Source organism: Sturnira hondurensis, unplaced genomic scaffold, assembly GCF_014824575.4.
Source record: "Sturnira hondurensis isolate 20B ecotype Veracruz unplaced genomic scaffold, ASM1482457v3 Scaffold0001221, whole genome shotgun sequence".
NCBI classification, from domain to species: Eukaryota; Metazoa; Chordata; class Mammalia; order Chiroptera; family Phyllostomidae; genus Sturnira; species Sturnira hondurensis.
In genome coordinates this window covers 6,795,180-6,817,497 of record NW_028073852.1, presented here as the reverse complement: position 1 = coordinate 6,817,497, position 22,318 = coordinate 6,795,180, and the positions used below count along the sequence as shown (strand labels likewise).

The following is a 22,318-nucleotide window of genomic DNA, read 5'->3' as shown; positions in this document are numbered from 1 at the left end:
TTTAAATAAATGAGAAACAGGCTCAGAAAAATTAAGTAATTTGGTCCAAGCCAGAGCTACTGGCACATGTTAGTCCAACAGGTTAAACTCCAATGTCTTCTGTTTTTCATCTGCTACATTCCCTAACTCAAATACCCACAAGCCATCAACCTGTATGCACTACTGCTTCACGATGCTCACACACGTCGTGTGCATCTGAATTTGGGTATCTGTCATGTCTGAAGAACTGAAAACTACCCAAGTGACTAATTCATTGACGAGTGGAGAGTCAACTATGATACATCCTCCTGATGGAAGAGTACATATACCATACCAACATGCCTTCACACCGAAACTACCCCGCCACTGGTAACTTCTACACCACCAAAGTCAACGGTCTATTCGCCTAGTCAAACTTGTAAACCATATTTAATACAACTAATTACTCCTTCCTCCTTGAAACACTTCTTTTTTTCACTCAGCCTCCTTGATTCTATACTTTCTATTATTGGTCAGTTTCTATTTCAGTCTCATTCATCCTTTCTGAACTTAGAAACACACGCATTGACTTTTAGCCTATCTTACCAGCTTATCCTTTTCAGTGTTCCTTGCTGGTTCCTCCACCAGAATCCCAGCTGTAAAAGATACCCCATTTACTCCAACATTTCCCCTGAACTGCAGACCTAAAGTTCAACTGCTACTCCTTTCTTCCATGTTTGTTAGGCATCTGAAATTGAGCACACCCCAAAGCAACTCTACTGGACCTTCAGGAGGCCCAATCTCAGCGAGTGGGTCCGCCGCTTGATGCAGTTTCTCAGAGCAGCCCTTCAAGTCAGACTCACTCCCTAGCCAAACTCTCAGCAACTCCTGTTCACTCCATGTTCCAAATATACTCACAGTCCAAACACTTCTTAGCACCTCCACTGCTACCATTCTGATCCAAGCCACCTTTCCCTCTAACCAAGACTAATGGAAAAGCAGTCATCAAACCATCCCCTAGGTTGTGTCTCATCCTTCTTAAATCTGTTATCCTCCAACAAGCAACCAGTATAAAAGCTTTTAGAAAGTTAAGTCAGATCATGTCCCTCTTCTGCTCAAAACTTTCTGGGAACAAAACCTACAATCTTTCTCCCCACAGTCTATCTACAATGCCCTTTATCACATAGCTGCCAGTGGCTTTCTGGTCTCATCTCCTTGCATCCTCTCTCCTCTTCCGATCATACCACATATGCTATGCTTTTTGCCTCAAGACATCTGCACATGATATTTTCACTGCTTTGAATACTTTTTTCCCCCTCCATGTACTGGCAGGACTCTCTCCTCCATTCAAGTCTTTGCTCAAAAGTCACTTTCTTACTGAGATTTTTGCCTGGCTCACAAATTAACATATGTCATTATCTAGGCCCTCACTCAGCTTAACATTCCTTTATAGCACAATTAACCCTGACAATATATAATTTTTATTTTATAATTTTCTTTATAGAACGTAAGACATTTGAAGACACAGTTTTGTTTTTGTATTCCCAGTATCTAAAACCACAGCCTGGCAAATGATGATAGGTTCTCAACAAGTATTTGTTCAATAAATAAATTCAAAATTTTAGAAAAAATTTTCATGACCTATTAACTAATGTAGGATACAAAACAGAATTATCCTAATTTTCTGAAAATAAAACGTAAGCATTTAAGAACCCTAGCACAAAAACAAAAAGTTAAAAAAAAACACCTTTAAAGGCTATAAACCAATACTGATTCTCCTTTCTCCCTTCTTCAGCTTATCTCCTGCCAACAGAATTCTCTCCCTAAAGGATCTGTTACTCCTTTGCCTCTAGTGGAGAGAGAAAGCAAGCAAGCCACTAGCAGGAGGTGAATCCTCAAAGCAGTGGGGCAAGAATAGACTTTTTAATTGTTTTTGAGAAACAGGATAACTGGCTGGAAAAAAAGATAAAAGGGGAGCCCTGGCCAGTGTGGCTCAGTTGGTTAAAGCATCATCCCATAAAACAAAGGTCACAGGTTCAATTCCTGGTCAGGGCACATGCCTAGGTTGTGGGTTTGGTCCCTGTTTGGGGAACCCATATTTGAGGTAACCAACCAATGTTTCTTTCCCTCTCTCCAAAAATCAATAAACATGTTCTTGGGTGAGGATAAGAAAAAGATGAAAGGAGAATTTATATCTCACACTAGATATCTGGATAATCCCCATATAAATAAACTATTTAAACATAGAAACTAAAACCATAAAATCATCAGAACAAAACATAGCTGACATCTGATATAACTCTGGAAATGGGAGGAAAAAAGAAATCTGAGTACAAAAAAACAGCGTCTCTGTGGTTAAAAACAAAAAAAAATACATCAGAAGAAATACTGAAAAATAACGAATTGGAGGGAAAGTTTTTGACAATTGTTTCATAGGCAAAGAACTGATCTCCCAAATTCAGAGAGTAAACAAAAACAAAAAACTAGCCGTGGCTGGTGTGGCTCAGTGGATTGAGTGCCAGCCTGCAAACTGAAAGGTTGCTGGTTCGATTCCCAGATGGGGCGTGTGCCTGGGTTGTGGACCAGGTCCCTGATTGGGACTGTGCAAGAGGCAACCAACTGATGTATCTCTCACACATCAATGTTTCTCCCCTCCCTACTCTCAGTTTTCTAAAAATAAATAAGTAAAATCTTTAGACAAAAAAAAAGTTCTAGAATTAGACAATGGTGATAGTCGCACAACCTTGTGAAATATACTACATAGCACTGAATTATACACTTTAAAATAAAAGGATAAATGTTGCCTGGCTCGTGTAGCTCAGTGGATTGAATGTGGGCCTACGAACCAAAAGATCATGCTTCAATTCCCAGTCAGGGCACATGCCTGGGTTGCAGGCCAGTTCCCAGCAGGAGACACACAAGAGGCAACCATACATTGATATTTCTCTCTCTCCTTCCCTTCCCCTCTAAAGATAAATAAATAAGATATTTTTAAAAAGGATAAATTCTAAGGCATGTGAATTATATCTCAATAATAAAACAAACTATTATGAGATACAAGGCTCTCCAATCACACTGGCAAAAATCTGTGAGCTGGGGAGGCTGTGGCGAAACCAATACTCTCATACCATGCTAATGGAGTAGCATGAGCTCTGATGGCAATTTGGCAACAGCTCACAAAACTACAAATGCATCTATCCCTTGACCTAGCAGTCTTGCTTTTGGGAATAATCACACAATAGCACTTCTTCTATGAACAACAGGAGCATCCCCATCGAAGGAATGGTTAGATGCACTATCATCTACTTAAACAGAATTTCATGTGGCGATAAAAAAAAAAGAGGAGCATTCTAAGATACTCAAAACACTTAACTGGTAAAAATAGGAAGGTATGTAAGTGTATATAGTATATGCCTTTTATATAAGGAGGAAAAAAATCTGTAGTTTTGCTCATACTTCAAGAACAAGGATACATTAAAAAAATCAATGCAAGTAATGGAAGTGACTAAGGAGGATGGGGTAGGACCAAAACTTGATTATGTATCTTTTTACACTATGGTCATTTTTTTTATTTTTTTATTTTTTTTTATTTAACTTTTGTTCAAGTACAGTTTTCTTTCTTGTATTCCCAGCCCTGCCCCCACTATGGTCATTTTTTAAAAAACCAAATGAATATATTATCTTTTTAAAAAAGGATTTATTTATTTATTTTTACAAAGGGGAAGAGAAGGAGAAAGAGGGAGAGAAATATCAATGTGTGGTTGCCTTTTGCATGCCTCATTCTGGAAAACTGGCTTGCAACCCAGGCATGTGCCCTGACTGGGAATTGAACCTGTGACCCTTTGGCTCACAGTCCAGTGCTCAATCCACTGAGCCACACCAGCCAGGGCAATATATTATTTTCAAAGAAAATACCCCTAAAGACATTCCATGCCCCATAAAGTCTGCTTGAAATTTATAAAAACACTTTTTGTGCCCTGACTGGTATAACTCTGTTGGCTGGGTACTATCCCACAGACAAAAAGGTCGAAGGTTCAATTCCTGGGTTGTGGGGCCGGGTCCCTGATTTGAGGTATTTGAAAGGCAACCAAGTGATGTTTCTTTCTCTCATCAATGTTTCTCTCCCTTCCTTTCCTATTCTCTAAAAATAAACAAACAAAATCTTTAAAAAAAATCCTTTTGTGCCCGGCAGCCGTGGCTCAGCTGGTTGGAGCATTGTTCCATAAAGTAAAAGATCATGGGTTCAATTCCTGGTTAGGGCACACCCCTAGGTTGCGGATTCCGTCCCCTGTGGGGTGCACACAAGAAGCAACTGATTAATGTTTTTCTCCCTCACTCTCTTCCACCTCCCCCCTCTCTAAAATCAATAAGCATGTCCTTGGTGAGAATTTTCTTTTTAAAGATTTTATTTACTTATTTTTCTAGAGAGGGGAAGGGAGGGTGACAGAAAGGGAGAGAAACGCCAATGTGTGGTTGCCTCTCACACACTCCCTACTGAGGAGCTGGTCCACAACCCAGGCATGTGCCCTGACTGGGAATCGAACTGGTGACCCTTTGCTTCACAGTCCAGTGCTCAATCCACTGAGCCACACCAGTCAGGGCCTCGGTGAGAATTTTTCAAAAAATCCTTTTGTGAGCTTATTAAAGCTAATGTAATTTAAATTTTATTTATAAAAATATTTTATTAAAAATGTTCGCCATTTGTTTTACTTCAAAATTTTAAGTTATGTATTTACATCAATTTACACTATACATTTTCACACATGCAACTGTCTCCCTCCATTCACCCCAGCTCCCCTGCACATCCTCATGATTTGCTTCCTCACTTCATTTATGCATCTCTTCAGATGTCACCTCCTGTAGTGAGACTTCCCTGCTACCCACCCACAGTAATGTCCCTCCATCACTCTGTTCCCTTACCCTGCCTTTTGCTTTAAGAACACTTAACATTACCAAACACATTTTTTACTTGTTAATGTGTTCATTATCTGTCACCCAATAAAATTTAAGCAAGGACTTTGTTCTTGAATCCCTGGCACTTAGAAGAACTATTCACTGAGTGATTTAATAAATTTGAATCTCTGCTCATTGATTTTTTTCCTACTTTAAATCATGTTTCCACTACTTCCTACCTGGAAAAGCTTTTGTCCTTTAAAATCTAGCCCAAAGGTCAGCTCAAGTGTCCCTGACCTTCTCAATTAATCTCCTCCCCAGAAAGTCCATAGTAATTTTTCATTCCACCAATACCAGGCCTTCCTTGACAGAATCAAGATTAGTGGCACTGGTTTCTCCTTCTGGGATATGAGTTCCTTGAGAGGAAAGTCCATGGTTTTGGTTTTTTTTTTTTTTTTAAAGATTTTATTGATCTTTTAGAGGGGAAAGGAAAGATAGAGGGAAAGAAACATCAATATATGGTTGCCTCCCATGCGTCCCCTGCTGGGAATTGGCCTGCAACCCAGGCATGTGCCCTGACTGGGAATCAAACGGCAATCGTCTGGTTCGTCTGGTTCGCAGGCCCGTGCTCAATCCACTGAGCCACACCAGCCAGGGCTGAAAGTCCCTGTTTTTCAGGATTCTCTGAGTCCCTAGCATTTCGTATGCTGCCCAGGACACACAAAAAAAGCACTCAGGGGATATGTGCTACATTAAACAGCAGATCTGAATGAATTTGTGGGAGTAAAAAATATAAAACATGTATGTTCACTAATACTTCATACTTCAGAACAAAGTACAATGAATGGGATAAAAGTACAAAACGTGAAAATACTCAGAGAAGGAAAAGAGACGAATTCCTATGAATTAAAAAAGCACAAGCTGCCCTGGTTGGTGTAGCTCAGTGGATTGAGTGCGGGCCTGCGAACCACACAATCGAACCACACAATCGTGTGGGTTGTGGGCCAGGTCCCCAGTGGGGGCCATGTGAGAGGCAACCACACACTGATGTTTCTCTCCCTCTCTTTCTCCTTCCCTTCCCCTCTCTCTAAAAATAAAAAAAGAAAATATTTTTAAAAATAAAAAAAAATAAAGCATGTAAAGTGATGGTGAGTAGACCTTCCTAGATGTGGTCCACAGACCACAGAATTACCCAGAGTGCATGCTGAATGCCAATTCCCAGGTCCTACTTACCTAGCTCCCCCCCCCCCCCGCGGACCACTGAACCAGAATTTAACCCACATGTCATTAGATGCCACAGTTGTTTACAATGATTTGCTAGAATACTTATAACTTTGTACACATCCCTAAATATAGATTTAGGAAAAATTCCTAAAGGATTACTGGGTCAAGTTATATGAATTGTGAAAAAAAATTTGTATGTGTTAAGAAAAAGCCAACTATTTACCCATCATCTCTCTAAAAATTCTAAACCTGTTGATATGTACTACCAAATAACCCCTCCAAAAAGCTATGAACTATTTATATCTCCACCATCAGAGTAAGAATATGCTGATTTCCTCACTCCCGCATCAATGGCTTCAATATATTTTTTAAGAAACACAGCTTGGGCCCTGGCTGGCGTAGCTCAGTGGATTGAGCGCGGGCCTGCGAACCAGACGATCGCGGTTCGATTCCCAGTCAGGGCACATGCCTGGGTTGCAAACCAGTTCCTTGCAGGCTAACTACCAGCAGGGGATGCACAAAAGGCAACCATACATTGATGTTTCTCTCCCTCTCTCCTTCCCCTCTAAAAATAAATAAATAAAAAAAGAAACACAGCTTGGGATAATCTGAACTTAAACTCTTACTATTTAAACAGAATGGTAAATTCTGTTATATATATTTTACCATAATATACCATTAGACTATTACTAATCATTAGGAAAATGCCCAAACAAAACCCACATTAATATTTTAAAAAGAACAGAAGAAAAAATAAATGCTGACCAAAATATCAAAAAACTGGAACCATTGCCATGCATTGCTGGCGGGAATGTAAAATGGTGCAACCACTGTAGAAAATGGTATGGTTACAATTTCCTCAAAATATTACATATAGAATCAGCATATAGTCCAGCAGTTCTACTTCTGCATATACACCTGGAAGAAACAAAAGCACCAACATATTCACACACTCACGCTCACAGCCACACTACTCACAACAGCTAAAAGACTGAAGCAACTTTTCAATCTTTTGTCCAGTGCCAGATGAACAGATAAATATGGTATACGAGGTCCCATATTTATCTGCACACACACGAGGTCTGTGCAGAAACAGTCCAGCCATCGTTAACATAAGTTTGTGTGACACTGGTGTAACCTGGCAGCCAAGGAGAGTGGACTGGAATGCACATGTATGAATAATGATGACTTCACTGTACTAGCAGGTGGGGGGTGGTAGACATCGTTGAGTCAGCATGTGTGCTGAGTGGCTGTCACATTCAAAATGACCAAGTATGGCAATGAAAATGCATCAAATTTTGTGTTAAGCTTGAACATTCCTCCGAAGAAACTATCTGGATGACTCAGAAGGCTGCAGCTATGGGCAACTGGTGACTGGCAGGTTCATTGCGACATGTCCACTCATGCATCATGTCTCATGCAGAGTTTTTTTGGTGAAACATCAAATAACCCAGGTTACTCAGCCCCTCTACAGCCCAGATTTGGTGCCCTACGACTTCTGGCTTTTTTCCAAAACTAAAATCACCTTGGAAAGGGAAGAGGTTTCAGACCTTCAGTGAGATTCAGGGAAATGCAACAGAGCAGCTGATAGTGATTGGAGAACTGTATGACATCCCAAGGCATCTAATATAAAGTGAACTGAGGTGTCATTGTTCTATGTACAATGTTTCTTGTTTCTTCAATAAGTGTCTGTTTTTCATATTACATGGCTGGATACCTTCTGGACAGACTTCATACAGTGGATTCAGCCTTATAAGGAAGAGAATTCTGACACACGCTTCAATATGGGTAAATCTTGAAGTGAAGACATTATGCTAGCTGAAAGCAGGTAATAATACATGATTCCACTTACACGAAGCTTGAAGGAAGGGAAGTTAGTGTTGAATGGGTACAGTTTCCGCTGGGAAGATAAAGAAGCTCTGGAGACAAACGGTGGTGATGGCTGCACAACAATGTAATGTACTTAGTGCCGGTGCACTAAATACTTAAAAATGGTAAATCCTGCCCTGGCTGGTGTAGCTCAGTGGATTGAGCGCGGGCCTGCGAACCACACGATCGCGGTTCGATTCCCAGTCAGGGTACATGCCTGGGTTGCAGGCAGTTCCCTGCAGGGGCCAATTCCCAGCAGGGGATGCACGAGAAGCAACCATACATTGACATTTCTCTCTTTCCCTTCCTCTCTAAAGATAAATAAATTTAAAAAATCATTAAAAAAAAAACCTTAAAAAAAATAAAAAATAAAATAAAGTTATTAAAAAAAAAAAGGTAAATGCTGTTATGTATATTTTACCATAATAAAAAAGTAAAAAAAGTTTTAGGCTAAAATTCATTCATGCAATTAGTATTAACCTCCTACTAAGAAGGCTGCAACCTAGTAGTTTATAAGAAATTTTACTTCCTAAAAACAACAGTCATACTCCAGAGGTATTCAATGTACAATTAATTATATGTGCTATGCAATGGAAGACTAGAGAAAGGTAACTGACATCATCCGCTAAACACATTTTATGCTGTAGTGACTCTACAGGGAAATACTTTACTTTCCAGTTTATCTGATTCGTTTTTTCCAATCCAGAAATACTGCTTTCACACACGTTTGGAAAAGTCTAACAGACTCATGATGTAAAAAACAAAATCAAAACAACAACAAAACACCGCCCCAACAGTTTCAGATCAACAACTAAAAAACCCGTAACTTGTCCCCTGTCACATTTTAAAGCTCACTAAACTACAATAATCAGGAAATTTAAAATTTCAAAATAAGTAGTGCTATTTTAAGTGTTCTGCAAATGCAAAAATCAAATCCAAATGGGTCAGATCCAAGTTTAAATTTCCTTCTAATTAAAAAACAACAACAAACGTAAAACCTACAACAGATAGACCATATTTTTAAACTGTATTTTAAAATCTTGATTTATTTTTTAAAAATCCAGAATGAACTAAAATTAATATTCTAAACAAGTGACCCCTCGCCTTGAATTTTGTGAAATAATCAGAGCAAGCACTGAAGTAGGAGCCAAAAGATTCCCAACAGGTGCTTCAGGACTAAATTATGTCCATTTCTCATTTATGAAATAACTTGCAGGGGTGTCCAACCCACAGCCCAGGATGGCCATGAATGTGGCCTGACACAAAACCATAAATTTACTTAGAAATTATGACATATTTTTGTTTCCATTAAGTTTTTGTGTATTTAATGTGTGGCCCAAGACAACTCTTCTTCATCCAGTGTGGCCCAGAGATGCCAAAAGGCTGGCCGCCCCTGAATTGTATTAGATGATTTCTAAGGTCTCTTCTATTAACATTTGATGAAAATCACTTCCGGCAGGGTACGATTCATTGACCAACCAAGAGATCATGTGCAAATAGGCAAGGTAACAGCAGTGAAATTAAATAATAGTAGACGTCAAACTTTCAAGAAGGCACTTCATTTCCCAGTCATCCCAGAAAAGCAGCAGTTGGACTACAAAGTCTCAATAGTGACTTCCCGTGACTCCCTGAAGCATTAACTTCCTGAGCCCTCAGATCATGAGCTGAGCAATCTGCTAAGAATGGTGCTAGTGACTCACTCTCCTGAATAAGACTCTGCTTTATGCGCAGAGACAAGGAATCAATTAAGGGGTTTACAATGAAGTTTTGTTTAACTGGAACATTTTAAGTGGAAGTTAATTCTGCATGAGCGATAATAGATGTTTAATAACTAGCTAGTGACAATTTCTAAGCAAAGCATTATGGCAGCTAACTAGCAAAACAGTAATTTATGTATTACAAATAGGAAAACAACTTGTTTTTCCAAAGAGCTCTTGGCTATGGACAATATTTGAAAAACACAAAATATATTTTATTGTGAATCAAATATAAAACCTAATGGAAAGAAAGTAGTTTGAAATCTTGGCTCTATTAAACGAAAAGGAAACGGAACAGGAACACAGTATATTGTGGGTTGAAGTGCCAATTTGTGCTGGCAAAAAGCCATTCTATTTGAATATGAGAACCGCCAAAAGCAGCTGCAGAAGTGGGGAACCTGGGATCCTGTGTTCGTTCACAAGGCATCATCAGTGGCACTGTCTTCATGTGAAGAGGAACAGTGCTGGCACACGTGTCCAAAACCAAGCCCAGGCCAAACCAGCCATCTGAACACTTACCAGTGTAGGAAAGCAAGTTTACTAAGACAATATAAGACAGATGTATAATAATGCCAATATGACGAGGTTCACAATACAAAATTTGCATTGAACACTGTCACACACTGATAGAAAGGGTGGTCTGCTATAATCTTTCTGGAAGGCACTGTGGTCATAGTTACCAAGGACCTTAGAATGTTTATATGCTTTGATCAGTAATTCCACATCTAGTAATTTATCCCAAATAAATGACCCCCAAAATAGTTGTACATAATTTATTATATAACCTGTATAATTAAGTGTTGTACAACAATTATAAATCTTGTTTTAGAACAGAGATCACAAAATTCAGGTGACGTTCATAATTATTAATAATGTCCATAATTATGCAGAGACAAAAGGCAGATTAGTGGTTGCCTAGAGATGTCGGTGGGGAGATAGGGAATGATTCTGAATAGGTATTAAATCTCTTTGTGGGGTAACAAAAATATTCTAAAATTAGATTGTGGTGATGGCTACATAATGCTGTGGATGTACTAAAAACACTGAACTGTATTCTTTAAGTAAATAGGTGACCTGTATGGTATGAATTAAATCTCAATAAAGCTACTTAAGACATCTGTAAAATGTCTGGATACCAGTGAGGTAATGCAAGTAACTGACACAGGAACATGGGGCCTGGAGAACATAAGCACCAACTAAAAGATGGGGGTGGGGGAGCAGGCACTGCTTAGTGGCTACAGCTGTGGGAATTACCATACTGTCTTATCTTTCAAAAGAAGTCTCCAACCTGGACTTTTATGTAAAATGTGACTTTCTGTTTTGGTAAAAATTTTTTATCAAAGTCTAAAATGTGTAACAGAGCCCTGGCCACACAGCTCATTTGGTTAGAACATTGTCCTGATCAAATGCAAAGATTGCAGGTTTGATCCTAGGGCAGGGCACATAAAACATGCAACTAATAAGTGCATAAATATGCAGAACAACCATGTTTCTCTCTCATATCAATAAATAAAATAAAATTTAAATATTTCATTTCTTAGTTAAAAATTTTTATTATTTATTTTATTTTTAGACAGAGGGGAAAGGAGGGAGAAAGAGAGGAAGAGAAATCTCAATGTGTGGTTGCCTCTTGTGCAATCCCCCTACTGGAGACCTGGCCTGCAACCCAGGCATGTGCCTCAACTGGGAATCAAACAGTTGACCCTGTGGTTTGCAAGCTGGTGCTCAATCCACTGAGCTACACTGGTCAGGGCTCAATGGCTTTTTAAAATCCTTACCTGGGGACATGCCTGTGGATTTTAGAGGGAGAAAGGAAGAAGGAGGGGTGAGGGAGGGGGAGGTAGGTGGGAAGAGGGAGCGGGGAGAGAGATAAGAGAGAAACATGGATCAGTCAGTTGCCTCTTGCACCCACCACAACTCGGGACAGAACCCTCCACCTCTTGGTGTATGGGACAGTGACGCTCCAATCAACTGAGCCACACCTGTCAACTGAGCCAATCAGCTAAGCCACACCTGTCAACAGCTCCAATCAACTGAGCCACACTGGTCTAAAATAAAATAAAATACCAGAAATGTGCACAAATCTAAGTGTACAATTCAATGAATTTTCACAAGCTGAACACACCCATGTAACCAGCACTGAAATCAAGAACAAATACCACTAGCATTCAGAGGCACAATCATGCCCTTTATACCCAAGAGACACCACCACCCACACCTCTAACAGCACAGATTGGTTCAGCCCAGGGCCAACTTTGGTACTAGTGACTTTTTTGACAACGCTTTGTTGCGGGAGACTGTCCTACATACTGCAGGTTGTTCTGCAGCATCCCTGGCCTCTTCCAGTTGTGACAACCAAACATGTATCTTAACACTGCCAAATGCCCCTTGAGGAACAATATCATACTACAGTGACACCCACTGATGTAACCTGTATTTGAACCTTACATAAATGGAATCATACAGAATAGACTCTCCTAATACTGGAATCATAAAGAATATGCCATTCTGTGTTTGACTTCTTCTGTTCAACATCTACTGAGTCACCAATTCTGTTACGCTGAGTTCTGGTCTGCTCATTTGCTTCATGGTACTGCCATTCTGGGAATGTATCACAATTTATCCATTCACTACTGATTGGTATTTGAGCAGTTTCCAGTTTGGGGCAATTATGAATAACACTACTATGAACATTCCACATACGCCTTCTGGTGAACATACGCACGCATTTCTGTTGTATACCTAAAAGCAGAATTGCTAGCAACAGGGTATGCTGTGTCAGCGTTAGCAGATTAGTCCTTTTCCAAAGGGGGGTATATCAACTTATACTCCTACCTTTATTTTTCATATTGAAAACTAAAAGAAAAATACATTTTAATAACACTAAGCTAAAGACCTTACTGGATGAATAAAATCTGCCAACTTCTAACCCATTTTAAAAGAATAGTGTGTCACATGGAAAAATGCTTATTGTAGTAAAAAGACAAAAACCAGCAAGCAAACAAACAAACAAAAAAAACAATAAAATTTTGTGCCCGATTAGAAATACACCAGTATTAACAATGGCTTATGGACAATTTCTCTGTTACTTGCTTTTCAGTACAGTCTACAATACAGTCACTCTGTAATAACAAAGTTGGCAAAGCTTCACTGTGCAGCAAAAGCCCCGAGAGGTATGTAAAAGTAGGTCAGGGTACAAATTTCATAATGTTTGCATACATTTATAAAGACCTAATTAGGTAATGGATACATCACAGAAAAGTGTTAACTGTCTCACAGAACCTTTGGTACAGTTATTACACCCCACCCCTGCATGAGGGAGTCTAAGAGACAACTTACATAAAATTTCACTCCAGATTAAAATACAGATGGTGAGTCTAGAGGGCAATTCTTAATTTGTAAGGATACAGCAAAAAGATAGTGCTTTTGACATGATGTCTTATATAGCAGCTCAGTGTCACAGTGCTGCTCTTCTCATTTCTTTAGAGACTCACTATAAAATGGTCCAAAAGCAACACGGAAAATTAATATACTCAATATTTCCTTGAAAGAGATCATTGTTCCCATCACTACCTGCTGGTTAGTGTTCGATATTCAGGATTTTGGAAAGAGTTACCTTTATTTTACAAACTGGTTATTAAAACAGCTACCAAATCTTAACCATTCTCGACTACAAGTGAGTTCTAGTAAACGTTTACTGGACATGTGAAGAAAATGTTACAAAACTCATACTCCTTTCCTAATCACTTCATTTTCTCCCCTTCATATCAAGAACTCTTCTGTTGGGATAAGAATATGTGGTTCCTTCAGATTTCTCATTGAACCAGTAACTATAATTAACTTGTATGGTACACATTCAACAAAAGAACTGAGACACTCCCCCCGACTCCTCATTTTCCCAAACTCAGAGGAAAGCTTTCCTCTCCAAGTGAATCTGAGAAGGACACAGGCTTGAGCTGCCCCACCTGTAACACAAAGCTTTCACAAGGGATGGCGTGAACCTGGACCACTGGGTTGGAACAGGGGGTCAAAGCAAGCTATTTGATTTAGACACCCAAACAAGCAGCTCCCTTTCAGGAGGCACTACACTGCCGCTCCCACCAAACCATTTCCTACATAAATCTAAACAGGCTAGTCAATCTGGTCTTTTGAAAAGAGAATCTGAGAACTAACATTTCTGACATTATAAGCTTAAAAATTCCTATATTAAGGGAAAAAAACAAACACCTTTACCACCCAAATCTTCCACAAACAGACTTACAGTTTCAAAGGTCCACACACCATTAGTCATAAAAGAAACAGAGATTGCCTAGGCTAGTAGCCCCCAACTTTCAGAGCTTAAGGACCTTTATATAAATTGCAAAAGACTTCGCTGGAGCCATATGTAATAACAGTTATATGTTTAATATCTGTCTTTGGAGAAAACACACAAAGATAAAACTCTACGATAAACTGGTAGAGTTTTAAAATAAATCTATAGTTTATTTATCATAAACTACATATACATTTGAAAAGGTCACACACATTAGTAAGAAATTACAGCTCATAAATAAAACTTGCATGGATTTTAAAGTCATCTTTCAACTATTCTGCTGCAGCGGCTCACTGTCTGACACCACAGTATGAGACTAACATCCCTATTTTACTGAAGAGCATATCAAACACCATGATTATCTGCATTCAACCAATTAGCTGTAGAGCCGAGAATACAACCTAAAGACCTAATGATATTTTTGCTATACTGTGTGTATTCAGGGTTTTATTATAAGACCACACAGGAGGCCACTGCAGAAGTTGGCAGCAATAGAAATACAACTGAAGAAAAGAAAAATAATAGACGAAACACTCAGGAAGGAGCCCAACAAGAAATGCATGGAATTTAAATGAAGAACACTTAAAAACAGTACCAAAGAACACAAAAGACGTAAATGCTTGTTCTTCGATACAGAAGCCATCACAGGATAGTAGTTCTCCCTAAATTAATCTACAATGTAATGAAATCTTGGTTTCTCTAAATGCCAGCAGGATTTCTTTGGAACGGGACAAAGACTCGGTTAGGGAGGGAGGAAGAAAGGGAGATTGTACACTTAGATTTGTGCACATTTCTGGTATTTTATTTTATTTTAGACCAGTGTGGCTCAGTTGATTGGAGCTGTTGACAGGTGTGGCTTAGCTGATTGGCTCAGTTGACAGGTGTGGCTCAGTTGATTGGAGCGTCACTGTCCCATACACCAAGAGGTGGAGGGTTCTGTCCCGAGTTGTGGTGGGTGCAAGAGGCAACTGACTGATCCATGTTTCTCTCTTATCTCTCTCCCCGCTCCCTCTTCCCACCTACCTCCCCCTCCCTCGCCCCCCCTTCTTCCTTTCTCCCTCCCTTTCTCCCTCCCTTTCTGATTCTAAACTGAATGTGAAAAAACGAATACTCTAAGAATGGTTGGAAATTTTCTGAAAGAATAACGAGGTGATACCAGCTCCTCTATATGTATCATAAAAGCTACACAAATTATAAAAAGGTGGTACTGGCAAAAAGGTTTACAGGTCAATGGAATGCAACAGAAGAGAAAGTCCCAAAGATCCAAATATATCCGGGAATTTCATGTACGATAAAGGTGGCACTGCAAACCAATGGAAAAAAGATGGAATATTCAATAAATGATATTGAAATACTACAGGTAGCCATCTGGGGAAAATTAAAAATAAAGGTGGAGCCCTGACCAGTGTGGCTCAGTGGGTTGAGTGCCAGCCTGAGATTCCCAATCAGGGTACATGCCTGGGTCGCCAGCTAGGTCCCCACTTGGGGGCATGTGAGAGGCAATCAACTGATTTATCAATCACATATTGATGTTTCTCCCCCTTCCCTTCTCTCTAAAATAAATAAAATCTAAAAAGTACCCTAAAATAAGGTACAATGAAAAAGGTCTAGGTCTGCAGCCAAGGTCAAAAGTTCAGTCTGGGCAACTCAATTCAAAACACTGAGTATGTAAGGTGGAGATGTTGGACAGGCAGCTGGGATCAGAAAAAGGATCTGAACTACCGAGAAAAACTGGGGAGCACTCCAAATACATGTGATAACTGAAGCCACAGCACAGATAAGACTACAGTGGGAAGGAGAGGAAAACTAAGAACCAAAACTTCAGGAAGAACCATTAAAGATCTATCAGAAGAAGAGTGGGCTGGAGAAGCCTGAAGAACACCCAGAACGCAAGGAGGGAAACTTGAACCCAAAAGAACAGAGTATTTCAAGGAGGACATTTTTGAAACTACATAAACATCCACTCTGGATGCACAATTAGGAAACGAAGGTCCAAGAATGAATCAAAGAGAATTCCTGCCCTGGCTGGTGTAGCTCAGTGGATTGAGTTCGGGCCTGCGAACCACACGATCGAGGTTCAATTCCCAGTCAGGGCACATGCCTGGGTTGCAAGCCAGTTCCCAGCAGGGGACTCACAAGAGGCAACCACACATTGATATTTCTCTCCTCCTCTCTTTCCCTTCCCCTCCAAAAATAAATAAAATACTTTTTAAAAAAAGAGAATTCCCTAAGAGTCCAGATCTGCTTTACTGTGAATGTTCCCAAAAGAACAAACTCAGTTAAGTAACAATAAATTCAGTCAAAACTGATAAATCTTACAAAGATGTAGATAAAAATAAATCTTTGTAACTACCTGAGATTTGAATGCAGTTTAGAGATTGCATGATAAGAACAGGGATGTGTGAACTTTATTCCATTTTATAGAGAAAAAACATCAACACTCTCAAGTCCCACAGTTTTTTTTTCCTTAAAGATGTTAGATTATTTACAGATTGCTAAACCTTTTTAGCATGTTAAACTATAAGCACTTTCAGAGCAAAAATCAAATAGTATTAATCTCCAGACCTTCAGCATCTAGTTCAGTGCCTACAATAAGCACTTGACTGGAAAAGAAAAAGAAAGAAAGGTGTGCTGAATGAAAATCCATGGGCACCAGCACATTTCTGTCCCAGCTGTGCTGGCGCTGCAGCAACACAGCCTCAAACACCACCACTCACTGCACAGAACACTTCATTTCTTTAGAAACAGAATGCTATGTGCAGAGATCTCATCATGGTCTGAGGGGCGGGGTGGGGGGGCAGTTGGGAGGACCTCTGGGCAACACATTCCACAGGTCTGAATGATAAACCCAAGGGCTGTCAGCCAGTGCAATATCTGCAAAACTCAAGGATGTACTCCAGTATGCCAGCCAGTACTGAATGTCTGCTCATTTGTTCTAGAGTAGAAAATAGCAATGCTGAGACTTAACAGACTAGGTCCTTACTTCCACACAAACTAAGCTAATTGAACTCATCAGTTGTGGCAGTATGTTTGAAACACAACTGTTGGCACTTAGCTGATATTAAGTTCAGAAGTGTTTTCTAACTTTCAGGTTAATGTTATCAGCTAAAATCTACCTTCTCATATATGTTCTCAAAAGAATGGTCTACAAAAGCAAAACCAAAAAGTAATCCCATCCTTTCTTCGACTAACTCTTTATCAGATATTTTGGGTGGAAGCCACACACTTCTATGCTGCAAGAAAAGCATGAGTTCAGAAATCAGGATCACACTTCCAGTTGCACTGAAGTGTTCAGATGAATAATGATGATGATGATGATGAAAGGAACACATCGCATATTTTGAAACGTGAACTTCCAATAAAAAAAGTTGGAACTTGTTACTCTGCACTCAGGCATGCAGCAAACTGAGTACTTATGAAGAAAAGGACACTGCATTTTAACGACGTATTTTGTATTCTAGGACCCCAGTTTGAATTGATTGGTGAACCTAGGGGTGGGGGAAGGGAGGCTAAGCAGATGCAGACTCTGTATCTCCTCCTTTGGCTAATTTATTCAAATATAAATGAAAAATAATTATTACAGGGTAACAGCATTTATAAAGTAGGGTTGTCATGTTCAAGATATGGTAACTTTTTAAACCCTTTGGATTCAAGGCTAAAACTCAATTCTACCTTCATGAACTTAATAGTAAAAAAGTATCTTGCTCCTTTTAAAGAAAACTGTGGAGGCTACCTAGCCCAAGTAGAAAAGCAATTCTAAAGTCACACAACCTGAAAAGAAAGGAAAGGTATTGACTTTTAGAAAGGATGTTTATAATGCTTTGGAAAAGTGCACAACAGTTTAAGACAAATAGCAAATAATTTTAAACAGCTACAAATCAGGGCAGAAAATAAAAGAACTTCCATACAACTTGCCTGTCTGCTCTTCAAAACGTCCTTTGCCTACAGCACTGTTCACAAAGATTCGGTGAACGCTAAGACACAGATTTGTTTAGCAGAGCTTTTCACCTTTTACCCGGAATAGTTATTTCGCATTTTCCAAATTTTGCCATTACATAGCACTTAAGAAATCCAAAACAACTACAACTCTATGCTAAATTCCAAAAAATGCAACCAGAAAACCCCAGCAAACAGGAAGACAATTCAAAACATTTTTAGTCAAGAGCCCTATAATGAAGGTTTTTTTATTTCTAAACCCTCTCTGGGGTGGGAGATAAAGGATTTGACCCCAGAGTTACATTATTAATCCCCTCTCCTACAGATATTAATGTACTAGAGATATGCTGTTCTCCGTTTATCAAGGAATCAAAATTCATATGGTAGTTTGATTTTTGCAGCGCTTTCCCATGTACTCACTTGAACATATACACAACACGAAGTATCACAATGTTAGACTAACCAGGCACACAGCATAACACCTAGCCAGAACTTATTCTAACTTGATTTATCCGACTACACAAAGCATCGTCTTGATGCTGGCAAAATAAAGCGTGAGCACAAAGAAGTCTGCACCGCTGCCGCTTCTCAATGAACAAAAATTCCTGCAAACAGTAACACCAAACTCATCCATTTCTCAAAGAAAAAGAAATCCCCATCTTAGACACAATCGCAAAAAAAGAAAAGAAGAAAAACCAACTTCTAAACCACACATTCACGTAAATGTTTTCAATTCAAAGCTCCAAATGCTGCGGCCAACCACACAACTGCCCACAATCACAGCGTTAGCGCCTTCTCCTAAATTTTGAATTTGGAGCCGGAAGGGGAAAAACAAAACCCAGAACAGTCACCCAAACTTTCACGAAATGGGAGGAAATCATCTTAAGTTAAGAAAACGTGTTCACCGAGAGTCAACTGTCCCATTTCCCCGCCCCCTCCCCTTCCAGACCCCGCACCGAATCTCGTCTGCAACCCTGGCGGGAGGCAGGAGAGCTGGCGGCGAGATGCTTCAGGAGAGTCCAACGTACCCCGGCCGCCGGAAGAAATGTCAGGGGCCGGGCGTCGGAGACAAAGACCAGCCCGCCGAGCGCCTGGCGCGGTCCTGCGCCCCTAACCGCCCAGCGGAGTTGGGAGCACGGCCAAAGCGCCGCCGAAGTGCGCGCCCGGGGTCCCCTGGCCCCCCCTCCCGGCGCCGCCGCGGCCCGGGTCCACCCCCGAGCCGTTTCCCTCCCAATTTGGGAACCGCGCGCTCGGGACAAAGCGGGAGGGCGCGCCGGACGCGACGGCGGGCCGCGGTGGCGATGCCCCTCCGTGCCCAGTGGGAACCACTCGGTGGCGCCCCCGTCCCTCCCCCAAGCCCTCCCCTTTCCCGGCGCCCCGTCCCTCGAGGCCCCTCTCCTGCCTCCCACAAGTTCTCCCGTCCCCACCCGGAGCCCGCCCCTTGCCCGCTTTTCTTCAGCCGGCCCCGCGGTCGCCCCTCACCGGGCGGCGGGATCCCCCGGAGCCGCCTCCTCCGCCGGGCCTCAGCCCGTCCCGCCGGCCGCCGCCTCATGTGCCCCGCGCTGCCATCGCCTTCGCCACCACCCTCGCTTCTCCTCCTCTCCGGCCGCCGCCGCAGCCTTCGCCTCAGTCTCCTGCCGAGGCTGGAGCCAAAGCCGCTCCCGCCGCCACCCGGACCCGCGGGGAGGCGCCTGCGCACTACGCACCGCGATGGGGGCGGGGGCGTCCCGCCGCGGCCTGGGAGGGGGGGCGTGCGGCACGTGGCGCACGGGTGAGAGGGGGCGTCCCAGAGCGCGCCGGCGGGGGCGCGAGCGCCTAACTTTACGTGGTCGGGGCTGCGCGCGCTCCCGGACGATCCGGGACACGGCGGAGGCGCGGCGCGCGTAGCTCCCACCCGCGTGAATTGTGCACGGTGGACGCAGACTGCTCTGAGCCAATACATTCCAACAGCTTGATTCCCAGGACCGGAGTACCCCGTGGCAGGGCCTCCTTCGGAGCGGGCGGCTAACGGGGCAGTGAGGACACGCCCTTACCTGGATATTCTGGGTGGGTCCAACAAGTCCCGGAGTTGTCCTCTGCGCTCCGCTAGGGCCCCTTTCCAGGGTACCGCAAGATGCTGATGTCCCTTTCTGAAGTGATTCGAGAATCCTAGGAGCCCTTGGTAGGTTTATCTAGCTCTTTTGGTTAGTGGCTTTTAGAGGAGTTTCTAGATACATTTGAAGCCCTGGACCTCTCGGATTAACGAGACCCTAATAGGCCATTTCCTCTTAACTCCTTGCATCCCAGCAGTCTAAAGACTTCTAACAGTCTGTATGCATAGGAATCTCCAGTCTTGAACTGCCTGGTAAGAATCTGAAAATTCCTCAGATACTTTAAGTAGCGTGAGTCAGTGCACAACAACAGAAGACGCACCAAGGAGATGATGGGGAAGTGCTCTGTTCAGTGTTTGCCGACTCTCGTACTCCCGAGTCATCTCGTTTGACCATCACACTGCAAGAGGATAAGCTTTTATTTTACCCATTTAACCAGAGAGGCAATTAAGCTCTAACAAGTGAGGTTCAACGCCCCCCCCCTCCGCCCCTGCACTCGGAGAGCTGGGTCCAGTCCTAACATCTAGTCCAGAGGTTGAAAACTTGAGGGCTAGGCACCTGGCCCACTAACAAAGTTTTGTTTGGCCAGTACGGTGTTTTCCAAATATATGAATACATTGCCAAATTTTAAAAACCCTATTTTTGGTTTCTCACTAAAATATCAAAAGCTACTTCTGAATAACATCTGTTTATCCAGAGCAGGCACTGTCCCCACTCAGCTGCTTGGACTCTGTATTTAAGTTCTCTTCCCGTCTCCCCACCCATTCTTGCCATGCCCCAGTCCAGTCCCCAATTATCACGTTTCCTCTACAAATGTATTTAAAGTGACGAGTATGAAGACCGAATTCATGGACATTTAAATAAAGAACATGTTAGTTAAATAATACCGGTGACACATCATTGTGCATGCTGATTGAAATGTTAAACCTCTCACATATTGCTAAGAGCAAGTATAAATTGGAACAAATCGCTTTGGAAACCTAGCACTATCTACTAACGCTGAATCTGCGGAAGGATACACTGCGACTCCATGGGAATTCCACAGAAATGTCTATAAATGTTCACCCAAATACTTGTACAAGAGTATTTTTTTCTTTTTTCTTTTTGGAAGCCCTACTCCCCTTAGAGTGAGTAGTAATAGCAGCACTATTTGTAAAAGCCAAAAAAAAACCACACAAAAACCCACAACCCTGGAAACTACCACAAAGCCCATCAACCGTAGAGAAGGATAGAGAAATTGCATTATATTCACACAATGGTACATAATGCAGCAGTGAGAACGAACAATCACAGTCACAGTACAACAGGTGAATCTCACAAAACCTTCCATTTAGGTAAGTTCGAAAACAAGCAAAACGAATGTGTGCTGTTAGAAGTAACGGAGCGGAAGAAGAGTTACTGGAGAGGAGCGTGAGAAACCTGCTTAGGGGCTAGTCCTGTTCTGTTCTTAACCTGGATGCTGAACAGACGAGCAAGTTCAGCTACCACATCTGACTACACACTTTTGTGGGGCCTATTAGGACTTCAATAAAAGTCTTTAACACGAAGCCCTGGCTGGTGTAGCTCAGTGGATTGAGCGAAGGCTGTGAACCAGAGGATTGCAGTTCGATTCCCAGCCAGGGCACATGCCTGGGTTGTAGTCCAGTTCCCTGCAGGCCAACTCCCAGCAGGGGACTCACAAGAGGCAACCATACATTGATGTTTCTCTCCCTCTCTCCTTCCCCTCTAAAGATAAATANCTGGATGCTGAACAGACGAGCAAGTTCAGCTACCACATCTGACTACACACTTTTGTGGGGCCTATTAGGACTTCAATAAAAGTCTTTAACACGGTGTTAAAACATTTGATTGTATATGTGTATATATTAGCACATATGTATATAAAGAATATATATAAACAAATGTATAGGGTTGACAGTTGTATGTGAAACAGCTTATTTTTGAATTATGAATTAATTATTATACTATTTTCATACAAATAGTGGTAAATCTACTTTTGCCTCACCCTGTATTATGTATTATTTATATATATAATTAATACATAACTAATGTTTATGAAGTATTTTCTCATAAATTCATAGATAAGTCTGCCGGGGGGAAGGCTTCCCATCTTTTAGCACTGGCCCCTGGTCATGGAGGTTGAGAACATCACACTTTTTGTATCCGTTACTTACTACTGAAGGGATTCAGAACGAGCCTCCCCAAGATCTGCCGCTTTGACACCGGAAGCCTGTCGAGCTTGAAGGCAATTGAAATCCCTGGGGGCCCAAGAAACTTCC

General features: G+C 41.5%; 1 protein-coding gene across 3 annotated transcripts in view; it reads right to left on the bottom strand.

Annotated features, from left to right (window-relative positions):
* The window catches only part of GJC1 (gap junction protein gamma 1), a 30,673-nt gene extending 10,411 nt beyond the window's left edge, over window positions 1-20,262 (bottom strand). The window contains exon 1 of one of the 3 annotated variants that reach the window (XM_037067475.1): window positions 19,983-20,262. The gene's annotated coding sequence lies outside the window, so the exon portion shown is untranslated. Of the gene's footprint in view, window positions 1-18,977; window positions 19,016-19,431; window positions 19,637-19,982 lie in introns of those variants that run through there. The other 2 variants (XM_037067466.1, XM_037067482.1) reach the window with 2 other exon arrangements.
* Between the last annotated feature and the right edge of the window lie 2,056 nt (window positions 20,263-22,318).